The sequence below is a fragment of the Haemorhous mexicanus genome, chromosome 4 (genome assembly GCF_027477595.1).
Source record: "Haemorhous mexicanus isolate bHaeMex1 chromosome 4, bHaeMex1.pri, whole genome shotgun sequence".
NCBI lineage: Eukaryota > Metazoa > Chordata > Aves > Passeriformes > Fringillidae > Haemorhous > Haemorhous mexicanus.
The window spans coordinates 26,155,380-26,169,059 of record NC_082344.1 but is presented as its reverse complement, the minus strand read 5'-3'; positions in this window follow the sequence as shown (position 1 = coordinate 26,169,059).

Here is a 13,680-nt window from a genome sequence, read left to right as displayed (position 1 = left end):
TTAAATATGCTGCCATTTAGCTAGTTATAAAGAAGTTGTGAATGTCCTAAACCTTTTTATTCCCTGTTTGACAATCTACATGACATTATCATGTAGTAGTTCTGTAATGCAGTTTTTAAACCTATTTTAATGCAAATTAAAGCTATTACCTAATACCTAGACATGTTCAACTTGACTAGTATTATTCAGACTGGAGATTTGATTGTGTTTACTATCTACCTCTTATTACTAGGCTTGTACGTATTTTCCTTTGACCTTTTTTCCCCCTGTAATTATAGGGAAAACAAGTCATTCAATTATATGAATGGGTTTTATTATTGTCAGTAATATCTTTGTGGTGAGTTATTATAAAATACTCACTCAAGAAAATCTCATTGTGGAAGTGGTGCTGCCTCTCTTTGGCACACTAGCAAATTTCATCTTTACTTACTAAAACCAATATGACATAAAAAGTGCTGCACACTTTTTCTTTTGGATGTTTCACTCTGTCAGGTCAGTTACCCATTTTTATGTGCAACTGCATTTTCTTCTTCCCACTCAGAAGCACAATGTTGCCTTCACTGAAATCTTCAATGACATTTAGCAAAAATTATAAGCATGTCTTGCAGTGGAATAACAAACATTCTGGAAAATTTTCCATCTAATGAAACTGGCATGTAGGTCCTCAGCCTCTTGATAGTGTCTTTTTAACAACTAATCTCTTTGACAGAGGGTCTCAAAACTGCATAATTACTCCAGTTAATGGATGTATTGTTCTCATTAAGAATCAGAATTTCTAGCGTGAAAGCCAGCAAAACAGAAACAAGAAGTCTAAGCTTATTAGCTTTGACACAGAACAATCACTACAATTTCAGTGCATATTCACCAAAACTGCTCTCCCTGCAACTGCAGTCTTGAGGTTGTGATTTCTGGAGATTTGAATTACATACCTTCAGAGCATCAAAAGAGTTGAAACAGTCCTGCAGCTGTTAGTTGAGCATTCAAAAATAATTTTTAGGGTCCTATTGCAATTAATCTGAGATGGTGTTATCTGAGAAAAGAAGTTCTGTGCAGGGATGATTAATATGTAAAGCCGTGTATCAGCCCAGGTTTGTTTTATGTGACTTTTATAGTGCAATGTAAGTTGAAATTCAGCCCGTGATTTTCATCCACAAACCTCTGCTGTTACAGAATCCTGGTTAACTCCTTGTAAGACCAAGTGGTAAACAATCCCTTTACAATCCCTTTACAATCCCTTCTGGAACACTTCTGTAAAGGACATCTCATTATATTAAGCCAAGTTGGCAGAGTCATAGATACTGTTGAGCATTTATTAAAGCACCTCCTACATTACTATAGCTGTGCAAAATCTAATTAGAATGGAAGCCAATGTACATAGCCTTATAAATAAAATAAAGCCTACAGTAGAGACCTGCTGTCTTTGCCCATAATCAGAGTGATCAGCTATACAGCAGATGGCTACTTAGTCAGTTGGCTAAGGGTTACAGCACATTTACATTTGTAAAAATGGATGAGAGTTTGTTAAAATCCTTTCAAATAACTGATTTTCCATGACGTACTTGCCCAATAACATAACTTAAAAGACAGTTTATTGGCTAATTGAAAAGATCAAAAGGGAAATCAAACTGGCTAATTAAGGGGCTGTTGTAGTAACACCTTTTTATCTGTTTCCATTTAATATTCCCTGATTTTTACTATCCTGAAAAATAACGACACTTCATTGAACATAAAGCTTAACTGCACTGCTGCTCTGGATAATCTTCCAGACATTTAACAGCTTTTTAGCCATATGGACAATGCATATACAGTTAGAAAACAGTTTTTATCCAGATACACATAAATTTACAGGAGAATAGAAGGGCTCTATATATCTTTAGAAGTTAGGGGCAAGCATCTGTCAGTCACAGAAAATATCAAAATGCTTACTTGTTTACCAGGTATATTAGAAAATTATAAAACTTCCAATAAAAAATAGCATTAAGCATAGATTAATGAATTTATAACCTGTTTAAACCCATTCCAGAGTACAGGAAGGTTGTAGATAGCTCTATAACTAACTTGTTTCAGAGCTGCAGTTAAAAATGTCTCTATATTTTAATATACATGAAAATTACAATATATCCTTCCCAAAATTACCACACTGACTCATTAGGAAAGGAATTTATACAGAAGGAATCCAAAATCTGCTACATCTTTTACAAATTACAATTAATTAATATTTGCTAATTGAAGATACTTAACACTCAATTCCAGACAAATCTTAGTAACACTGAAGCTTCCGGCCTCTGATAAAATTAAAAGAGAGAACTGCTGTAAATATTCTGCATTACAATTTTTCAGTTAAGGTAATTTTTCCTTCCATGCTTTTTCTTCATTGTAACAAAAAGTTATTTATTCAGTATCTTCTAAAGGATAAATATTTGACTCCTAGAACAGTCTCTTCTAAAGCAATTGTAATCTCTTATTTTTCCCCAGTGGGACTGAAACCAAAGCTGGGTTCCACTTCTGGCAAAGACTGGGTGGCAGCCTCCATACCCTCACAGATCAGGAGACCACTGTGCTCCCTATGTGTGTCTCGGGTAGGAATGAATTCACCCTGTGCTGGCAGCTCAGCATCACACCAGCTTTAAAACCCAACCTTGCACAGAAATAAAAGACTTACCTGGCACAGATCATTTATATCCTAGTTACCCCCACTTGGTGGGCATGCCTATAGGTGCAATACAGTACAGGAGGAAGAGAAAATCTAGCCAGGCAAAATGCAGGATGACTTGATCCAGGTAAAAGCAGTTAAAATCCTGCTAAAGTAAAAGGTGGGACAAACGTTCATGTCTATGATATGGAGTAAAATACACTAAAGGTGTCTTGCAAGTGTTCTTAAACATGAATTACTACCCCACAAATTAATAATTAAGACAAAGCTTTGTAGAATTCCAAACAGATCTGATGCTTTGTGCAGACTGACCTAGAGCAGAGGCTAGATGGAGTTCAAGAATAAAGTAGGCATTTATGAAAAGGCCTCAATGGACACACCTTGGGCAGTGCAAGAGCCCAGCCAGGGCTGCACCCAAGATGGACCCAAAATGGTCACAAAATGGATGACTGATCACAAGGTCTCACACTTTTTTAAGTTCTGGTCCATTTGCATACTGGACTTAATTGTCCAGTTCTAGCTTTAGCTTATGAAGTCCCATCCTTCTTTTTCTCTCTTCAGTCCACCATTGTTTATGCTCTTGGGCCTGAAATTTGAATTGGTTGTCCTTGGTCCCCAGCCAGAGAAGGAATTGTTTTGTCTGCCTGCTCTGGGAAGAAAGCTTACTATCCCTTAATATGAAGCTCAGAATGTTACACTGAAGCAGCACAGAATCTGAAAAATATAAAAGTTAAAACCTGAGGCATCAGATCAAGTTAGAAATGTACTGTAAAAGTTTTGAAGGACTCAGTATTATAATTCATAAATGAGAAAATTAGGATAATTCATAAATTCCAGATGAGGACTGAAAAATTTGTGATACTTTCCAAATGAACGATGAAATTATTCAATAATGTAACTGTACAGAAGCAACACTAGCATATTACTTTTTGACTAAATTGTCTGTTTCTTCAAATAATTTTTCAGCATTTATATTCTTTTTCTTCCAATAGACCCATTTACCTCTCAGTGATCCTAATCTTTCTGGCACTTAAGATAAATGAGAATGCAGAAGAACATCCCACTTGTCTGTAGTGGAACAGGGATTTTCATCCCTTCTAAGGCAAATAAAGTTTAAATTAAGTTGAAGTCTTTTTTCTTCACATCCCAGCTGATTTTTTTTTAATTGAACTTGATTTATTCTTCTTTTAGGTTTTAAAACACATTAATAACTTCCTCTTTCTGCCCACCAGCCTAAAACAAGCATTTGTTTTAGACTTGAAACTAGGTCAAGAACTGACAAACACAGTGATAGGCTTACTTTTTTTACCAGTGTCAGCCCAAATACTTTTTAGCTGCTGGGGATCCTTCTTAGCTGAGAGCTACTGCACAGACACCTGCATTTTTATCTCCTGTGTGGGGTGGTGCTGGGCATGGTGCTGGTATGTGAAACCCTGCAATCCTTGCTCAGTGCAAGAGAAAAACACAGAAGTTACAGAGATTATGTTTGATCAAGGTCTGGTGGGCATGGAAGAACTTCCCTGTGGAAGAAAAGCCCCTGCCCTGTGGTATTCCCAGTAGGCAGCAAATGAGGAAAATACTGGGAATTTCAAAGGAACTCCTATCAAGCCTCTACAGTCCCTGAAGTGAATCTTTCTACATATGACTACCTCAGACTAAACCTTCTAAATCACTTATTCCCATTTCCTCCTTCAACTGTTTCTAAAGGGATTCCTTGTCCTTGCAAATATTAGTAGAGATCAAACCAAAAATCATCAAGACTTCAGATTTCATTCATATGCCAACTTTCTTCAACACCAGGCTACTTCTTTAACTGAGCCCCTTCAGACAATGCTGGATATTTCTAAAGTCTTATTATATGTAGTACTGTGTCCATCAAAGTGAGCAGGCCGTCTGTAATACCTTTTTTTTAAACAAGATTGTTCATTTTAAAGGCTTTTAATATATCAAGTTGCATTTACTTAATTTTTTTTTTAATCTAAAAACATGTTATCGTTCTTGAGTTCTGTCAGTGAATTACAGTAATTAATGAGCTGGTCACTTCTCATATTTCACAAGTCAGCAATAAAAAATTTGTGTTTCAGAATTTTTAGAGTTATGTCTACATGAGCAAACACCTGAGGCATTAGTGCCTCCTAATATCTTAAGAAAAATTACTTGCTGTCTGAAAATGACATTTTATCAGCAGTTTGTCCATTGAACCAGCCTTCTGCCTCATTAATATCCCAGTCTTTATTTAAGATCTTGACATCATCATAGTATGTCACTGCAAAAGGAAATCTTTGATGTTTTTAAATACCAAAGGATTAAATACACCTTTCTAGTGGTGATAACTTATGATTCAAAATTTTCTTCTCCTTGTAAGAACTTGAGCTCCCATAAGACATATGAAAAATAAACAGAACATCACTGAGTGTAACCCAAAATTCCAATAATTAGAATGTTTAATCTCCTGTAAAAATTACTTATTTAATGCTTTGAGATGTTCTTGTTGTCTAAGACAATACTGTGGTATATGTGATGTACACATACCAATTATTTACCCTGAAAATATGCTGCTTTTGAAGTTTTTAATTTCCCTGAACATATTAATTATCTCCAAAAGCACAACCTTCTAGGTTCTCATAATTTATAATATTTAAGGTTGTATATGCATTACAAAAGCATGTCTGCTGCTTTCATTTTTTTTTATTTTTCCTGATGTTTCTGACAGAATGTAGGATAATTTTTTATAATTTTATTCTAGCATGCAATCTTGTATATACCATTTTGGATGTCATGTGTCAAATATCTGATAATCTGATCCAATGTGTGTTGAAACTAATATGAAGCCTCCTATTCATTTCACTGAAGATTAAGCATGACCTCATATGTAAAACAGGAGTTAAACCTATTTTCACATCTGCAGAATATGAAAGTTTGAAAGAAATGATGAATTGTGACTATGAAATTTTTTGATCTATTCCTGTTTTCTCAGCATCTCTGCATTATCAGCATATAAAATCTTAATAAAACAAAGAAGGGGTAAAGGACAACTGTGATGCATCTTAGAAATCAGATCTGCCTTTTCTAGGCTGTTTCATGTGGATGTGTGTAATTCAGATTTTTAATGTGAAGTTCTGCCTGTCTGTCTTGGTAGTGTATGCCTATGACCTCGAGCAATTAAGAGATATCATATAGCTACTGTGCACTGGAAAGATATGAGAAACCATTAGAAGGAAACAAAATACATACTCTTGTAATTGACTGAAATGTAATGCTCTTGCTGCATTAAAAATGAACCAAAAAATCAAAACCAGATACAGAAACAATCAGAATGCTGTGAGGAGGGGGGAAAGATTACCAGTTACCAATACTGTACTGTTAACAGTATTTTAAAGTCTATTCCAAGTAATTCACACACAACCTCCACCTTGTTTTCGTTAAATAATTGCAAAACTTCAAATTATTTCAAAAAGGGCAGATTCAGGTTTACTTTTCTTGGGGAACATTGACCAGTTATCTTCTGTAGGTTCCTACTACAACTACCAATTTGTTTTGTCCATTGGATTTTCAAGCAGAGTGACTTGACAACAATTGAAAGCTGCAAGAGTGAAACCTGGGTGTACACCTTTGTTTCTGAGTAATATATCTAAGTTAGATTGACCAAGCTAGCACAGGAAAGTTCAAATCAACACATCTTCTTACAATTTTCACATTTCACAAAGTATAGTTCAGGGAGTAGTAGGGAAGAGGAGAGAGACATCAGAATAATTACCAGGATTTCTATTGGTTTGCAAGGCTATCACTAGAAAATATTAAAACAGTGCTAACATCTATATTGAATGATGGTATTGCCTATCCACAAAGTCTGGTGAATTTTTTCTACTAAAGGCTGCAATATTGAAAGGAGAGGAGAAACACGGTAAAAAGATATGTAGCAAACTTAGAACAAAATTGCATGAGTATCACCACTCCTGAGATTTTCTTTGTACCTCTATCAACAGGGCTCAACATCCTCAACTCTTCAGTAAAGAGATTACTAACTTGATCCTGAAAGATTTTTATTCTATTTGGGAATCAAACTGTATTCCCTCTTGCATCATACATAGAAAATGCTTATTGAGATGAAAAATGGCCTCTTCCAGACAACCTTGGTTTCATTTACTTCAATTAATTTCTATCAGTAAAACTGATAACAGACAACATTGTTGGCAATTTATGTAATTAAAATGTATGACATCATCTTCATCCTTTTGTATATATATATAAACATACACAGCTTGTGCATCTTTAACTATTTTTTCCCTTCCTAAATAAATAGATCTGAGTACGAATTGAAACATGCTACTAAAAAGTGAATCTGCAACAGCTTCTTCTGGGTAGATGCCAGTACTGACAGCAAGTTATGGCCCTTCTAGATGCTTCTCAGTTTTTAGTTTCAGATACTCCTTATTCTGCATTTGAGGAAATGGAGGTTTGGTGATAATGTGACATTAAAGAATTGAACTTCCAGAGCTGTACAGGAATCTCTTTTTTGGTGAATAATCTCCACATAAATGCTGTGATGTTTAGGCTCCAGTTAAGAAATGCACATCTTTGTTGCAAACATAATCGCTATTGATCATCCCAACTGTCTGATCATCCTTCATCAGCACCCTCAGCGCACTCTACATGGCTCCTTTATATCCACATTCACTACAAAAAATAGGAAGTAGCTCTTGGGAGAGAAGATGTAGGAAATTTCATCAATCCTACTCACAGCCTGCATCCTTATCAGCTTCCTGAGTAAGACAGAAGTCTTTAGTCTTTTGTGGATTGAGGAAAGGAAAGTTAAATTACTATTTAGAAATGCCAATGCTTTCCACACACCTATTGCAGCAAATAGTTTATTGATATTGATGACTATCCATCCTCAGGTGTGTTCCCATCCACTGGAAAGGAAGCTGGTGGTTTGTGTACTATGCAAAGTAAGGTTTATAGCTATTTCCATTCCTCAACCAAATTTATATTTTGGATTATATACAGTAAAACTTGAAGCTAGTCAGTGTGAACACAACAGCAAATAAGAACTTCTTTTGGAGATCTATGGCTGGACTTTTACTGTAAGAAATTCTTGAAGACTGAAGTTGATTAGAAATTCAAAAATAAAAACATAAATTAACAGGCGAACAAATTTAAATCTTCCTCACACATCACCTTAAAGAATATTTTTAACATCTTTCCTTAATTCTATTTTCTCTTCTTTTAATTATCTTTTTTTCCTTCTAGGATAGTGTGATTAAATAATGGCTCACTTTTAAAGCTTCCTAATTACGACAGTCACATTCTTTCCATCCATCTAAATGGATTGCAAAGTGGGCAGCAGCAAGTTAGAACTGAGCTTTTAGCATAACACTTTCACTTTTACTAGGGCTAGTTTTAAGTATATATCTAGTATTTTTGGTATTTGCTAAGAAAGCACAGATACTCCCCAATCTTTGATTTCAAGTACAGGTGTTTGCTTTTTTACCTTATGCCATGTCTTTCTAGACTGCTTACAACACGAAGAAGAGTAAAGCACTCTTTCTACTTGAAATACTGATTTTCCACTTTTTCCAGGCTTAGGAGGATGTGCAAGAACAAAAGGCACCTTTTTGAGCGGGTAGAGCAGAGACTGGCTGACAGAATATGATTGGTAAGAAAATCAAAGCTACAGTTTTGTGAGAATCTTAGGGTCGTCCTTTTAATAAAAGAGAGAATCCCTTGCAGAAGTTTTCGTAGAGTTCAATTGAAAGTCATTACCTTTAAAGATCAGATGATGTGAGAAGCCATGAAATAAATCTACAGGGTACCTCAGAAAACAAGCCTTTAAAAACAAAGACATTAACCGTGACAGAGCTAAGTAATCCCACTAACAGATAAACATTTTTACCAGACTGCAATGCTCAAAGGAATGCTGACCCACACTAAGACAAAGTGGGAAAGATTTTAGAACTGTGACTCAGTATCACATGCCCTCTAGATCCACAGACTGCATTACATGGTTCAGTGCCAAATGGACAGATCTAGCTGGAAGCTATCGAGTACAGATGATTGCAACAATACATTTCTCAGAGACCTGCTTATCTGCAACAGATAAGACAAGAATTGCTCTGTTTATCTGAACTGCAGAATGTGAGGTGTTTAATATCGCTTATCTTGACTTAAGGCCCATAAATCCACTGTTTTATATGTCAATACTCATATTGCAACTTCTCAATTTAAATGTCTTAATTCACACATGGCCTCCTGCAAAACGATCCCCAGGCTTCCAAAACAGGTCTAATGTGAGCAAACTTAAGTCTTAACCCAACATTTAAAATCACCATTTCCAACTTTGTACATCATAGTAAATATATTACAATAAAGTTATTGTCATATTGTAATTACTGGTTCAATTACAATGAAGTAAGGTAAGCTAAAGAAATGAATCATTCTTCTTCATTCCAAGCTTTCCAGCCACTGCTTATAATTTCAACTTTCATGATGATGTACAAGTCTTTAAGGATGTTTTCCTAAAGATAAGAATTTGTAGCTAAAACAGGTGTCAATGACTGGAAGGTATGACATGGTAGAAAGGGTTAATTCTGTCTTATTAACCAAGTGACCTCCAGACAATGTCAGTTTGGCCCAGCTGAAGTGATTGATGACTTTAGAGAGGAGGTTAGTAAATAAGAATTTGGGAGCAGCATCCTTACTTACACACTTTTAAACATCTCCAGAGTGAGGCTGATTTATTGTACAGCTTCAAAAGGGACTTAACAAACTCTTGATCAAGGGATCTTGAATTAGCACAATAATAACAGTAACATCAATGCCAGCGTCACCTTTCTCCACCATACTCTTTCTATCCTGCCATTTTAAGTGTTTTAGAAATTTTTATTCATAAATGAATGTGGGTATGAAGACACAAGCCTGAAAAAAAATATTAGCTGACTGCACCAAAGAAATAAATTACTTTCACTCAGTATTTTTGGCTCGATGATTATTTCTCACCTGAGTTCATTCTTAAAAAGATTATTGGATAGAGGTAAATTATGTACTCTTCCAAAATCCCTCCCCCTGCCCACCCCCACATACACAAAAAACCAGAAATAAGATTTTGAGAGTAACAGAAAAAATATTCAGGAAATTCATGGGAATTCAGGAATTCAACAGGATTAGGGGAAGAGGCTTGTCTAGGAATTCTCATCCAACATTAAATCACAGCCAACAAGTTTTTGTTACATGCACTGCAGATCTGCTTTTCCCCAACACTGTAAGCAGTATTGCAAATGCAAGAGAGAGTTGTCCCTCAGAAAAACCATGCTCTCTGTTCAGAAATTGCTCCCAAAATGTTCCTAGAATTTTTAATCCCTATTCTAAATATATGAATATTCACTATTATCCAGAACGCTCTGTGTACCTTGCAAAACGTCCACATTGGAAAAGTAAATTCAAAATCCCCTACCAGTGGTGAGAATCAACATGTTTTCCCTGAAATCAGAAGAGCTTTGCCTGATTGCACCATTCGAGGAGTGCTTGTTGGCACTGAGACATCACACAGAACAAAACCCTGGCACTAAATAAAAAGAGAAGAAAAGGACAACATGATCTAGTATAATTATATTTTGATCTACAAATGAACATTTGTGTTCTGATATCATGTACAGAGGACGAAGATATTTTCAAATCCATGCATTATTATTATTATTTTGCATATGTTTGTGTATTAATAAGCACAAATGGATTCAAATCAAGGCACTGTGGTTATTTTCTGCATTTGCTTAGGAAAACTTGCTTTTGTTGAGTGCCATGAGATGCAGAGAGAGAATCAGTTCAGTTACAAAGTAAACTGCATTTTAGAAAGCCCTTGATAATTTCAAAACCTAGGACCTGTTTTTCAAGGACATATCACTAACTACTGAAGCAGAATGAAGCATTCTCATCGTGAGGAAAATTTCATGGTAAAAATAGCCTTTGAGCAAGTCACACAACATTAGCAGAATAATTAGTCTTTGACAATTGTCAAGGACAATTCAGAATAATTTATTTTAGAAGCTGCTTTCTTTTTTTTCTTAAATCCAGTATACATATGTATAGAACAACTTGTGAGGTACAGCTTTTATTTTCCTTATGTTGCAACTGAAATCACTTGTACTCTCAGCTATTAAAAAGCTTAGACAGAGTATGTTATATTTACAATGAGAATCCTGGAGCTCATTTTCCACACACACAATCCAGAAGGTTTAACTCTAATGCACTTCTAATACTGACATATTCTCACATCTCCCACTTTCTGTAGTAACACCCTGGCAATGTTGGGAGAGGCTGTAGATTTGCTTACCAAAACTCTCCAAAAATGCTACGTATATTAAATATTTATTAAAGGAGAGTTACACAGACCACATAAAACCTGAAGGTTAAACTACAGCTCACTGCTGAACTTCTAGGCACTTTAAGCAGAAACATTACTTCGGGTATTAGATATTATTCCATCTGGGAATACAAAGAAGTAGCAGATGCTCTCCTGTGCTTTAGAGCAGTATTCTTGTTGAGGTAATTCACTACAAATCAGGCACCCTCTTGTGCTGAAAGGGATGGAAAGGTTTTCCTTACCTTCCTGAATCAGGAGCTTAATAATGATGAAAATGCACAAACCCCCACAACACAAAGGACATCAATCCCTCCTGCCAAGGACATTCCAGAATCTAGTCTGGCCTCTCTGGGTTTCTCATATTTTTCCCTGAAGGAAAAGATAATACACAGCTACAGTATATTTCTGTTGGCACCGTCAAGAGGGCTGAGTCTGCCAGCCGTTACAATTTTCTTTGGGACAACTCAGAGACTAATTGATGAGAAATTAGATGGGAAAATGTCCTTATCTCAAAAATTACTGTCTTATGAGAAAGAGTGTAACCACTTTTCTCCAACACATTTCTTGTATCCTGGCACTCCACTGGAGAAGATCAATGCCTCATGTTCTTTTTCCTTGCACGTTTAGAAATGGTACCCTAGAGTGTGTCCCCTCACAGCCTCAAAGCCAATGCAGTTACTCTCAGAGGTCCCCATTTCACACAGGTAAACTGTTGGGAAAGGGGCCTTGATCCCTTTCAAGGGAAATGGCCAGGAATTTCCAACGGTCTGCTGATTGCTAGTTCCTGTATCCCAGTACAAGCCAGCTCCTGGTATTTTCCCTGAGGACCTGTCGTCAGCAGACCAGGTTCCAGCAGCATAAATATTTCTTTTCGCCCCTCTAGCTCTGAACTGTGCTATGTGCAGAGCTAAGAGTATTTGGGTCACAGATTTTATACCACAGCATGCCAGGGGGACTTGGTATTTCACTTCTCTGCTCTCCATGGCAGCCTGATGCAACTTGGCATGCAAAAATACGTGCAATGTCACACTGGCCAGGAATGAAACACGCATCACCCTTGGGTGAATGTGAAAGCCAATGGTTCTCTGATTAAGTGCATCAGGCAATGTTTGCCCCTCATTTACTCCAGCTAAACTCCATGCTAATCACAAGAGCTGAGTTTGGATATGTGTATGAGAGTGCAGGTAAGAACACAAACTGTGATGTAGGATAAAATTTTTCTGTCTATCAGGATCAAGATTTCCTCAGGAAACTGGGAATTCTCACACATTTAAATTATGATAATCTCCAGGGCTTGTACTTAAAATTATTCTTATGCAGTGCAAATTAGCAACAGATTTGGGAGATAATGAATCAGAGTTCTGAGCTGTTGCATCTGTGTTTTTCCTGTTGAGTTGATGGGTACTGGTTTTTGCAGCCTTATGACCCATTCTGTTTTTATGTCAGGCACTATTATGAGTTTGGACGGCAGCTAATATTTTTTCTTTTTTATAATGCATAAAGCTTTCAAAACTCTACTGCTACAACTAATGAGCAGCTTCTTAGAATAAAAGATAGTGAAGTTAAAATCGTGTCCTCTCTCAAAAATTAGTAAGCGTTATGCATCTCACTCATCATAATTCCCTCTAACAAGTAGTAAGTTTAACAAATTCAGGGGAACTATTGACACTTGTACAACTCTTTTCATATGTCTTAGTATTAAATCTTTTACTCTTTTTTGGTGGTAAAAGTGTATGTTAAACATAAGAGAAAGAACACCTCTGACAATAGGAAATGGCCATGTTTTGAAGGTGTATTTAGTATAGGTGTATCTTATTGTGGCCAGCATTAAACTGGACTAATCTTTTACTTTCTAATATCATACATCTCTATGCAATTTTCAGATTCTAAAAAGGTATGCTGGGATACTTTTTGGATAGTGCTCCATGAATAAGCCATGTGTAAGAATGAAAAAAAAGCTTTAACATTAAATTGGATATTTTTCAACAAAAGCTTAGAGTTTCTTCCTGAGCTGGGTAAAAGGTCCATTATTGTCTTAAACACTGCCACTCAGCTAGGAAAGCTTTTCACTTGTTTTTGTACACACCATGGTCTGCTGGTGTCTCCAGTAATGGGCAGATGTTTGTGTAACACCAGGATAATGTGTAGCTTTATGCTATATGCAGAGAAAAATGCCTGTGCAATTCCATTCTTGCTTCATTTTCTTTTGTGAGCAATGGCTCACAAAATCATGACAAGCAGAAGTTACAAAATAAGACAGATAAAATAGGCCAAATTACCACCATTCCCAAGCCCAGAGCCTCCATCCAATCCATGGCATGACAGATATCACAAGTTTCCTAGTTCCAAATCCAAACAGCTGTGACACTGCTTTCTTTCTCAGGATGTGATGAAAAATTAATAGAAAGACATCTTCTCATTTTGCTTTAGCCTTCAAAGTGTAACTTCCATTTTGTTTCTTCACATGTATTTGCTTTCTTGTCATAGTTTCCCCTGATACATCATTCCACCCTGATAAGACTCTCTTCACGTTTTAGCTCCTATCAATTTCATCTCTCCTATAAAAGCTATAGGGCAATTCATCTCCATAGCTTTGTTCCTGCCTTGTTCAGGAAGGCACACACCAGTGAGAGGAGTGTGAGCTGGTCACATCACACAGAATGTAGCACAA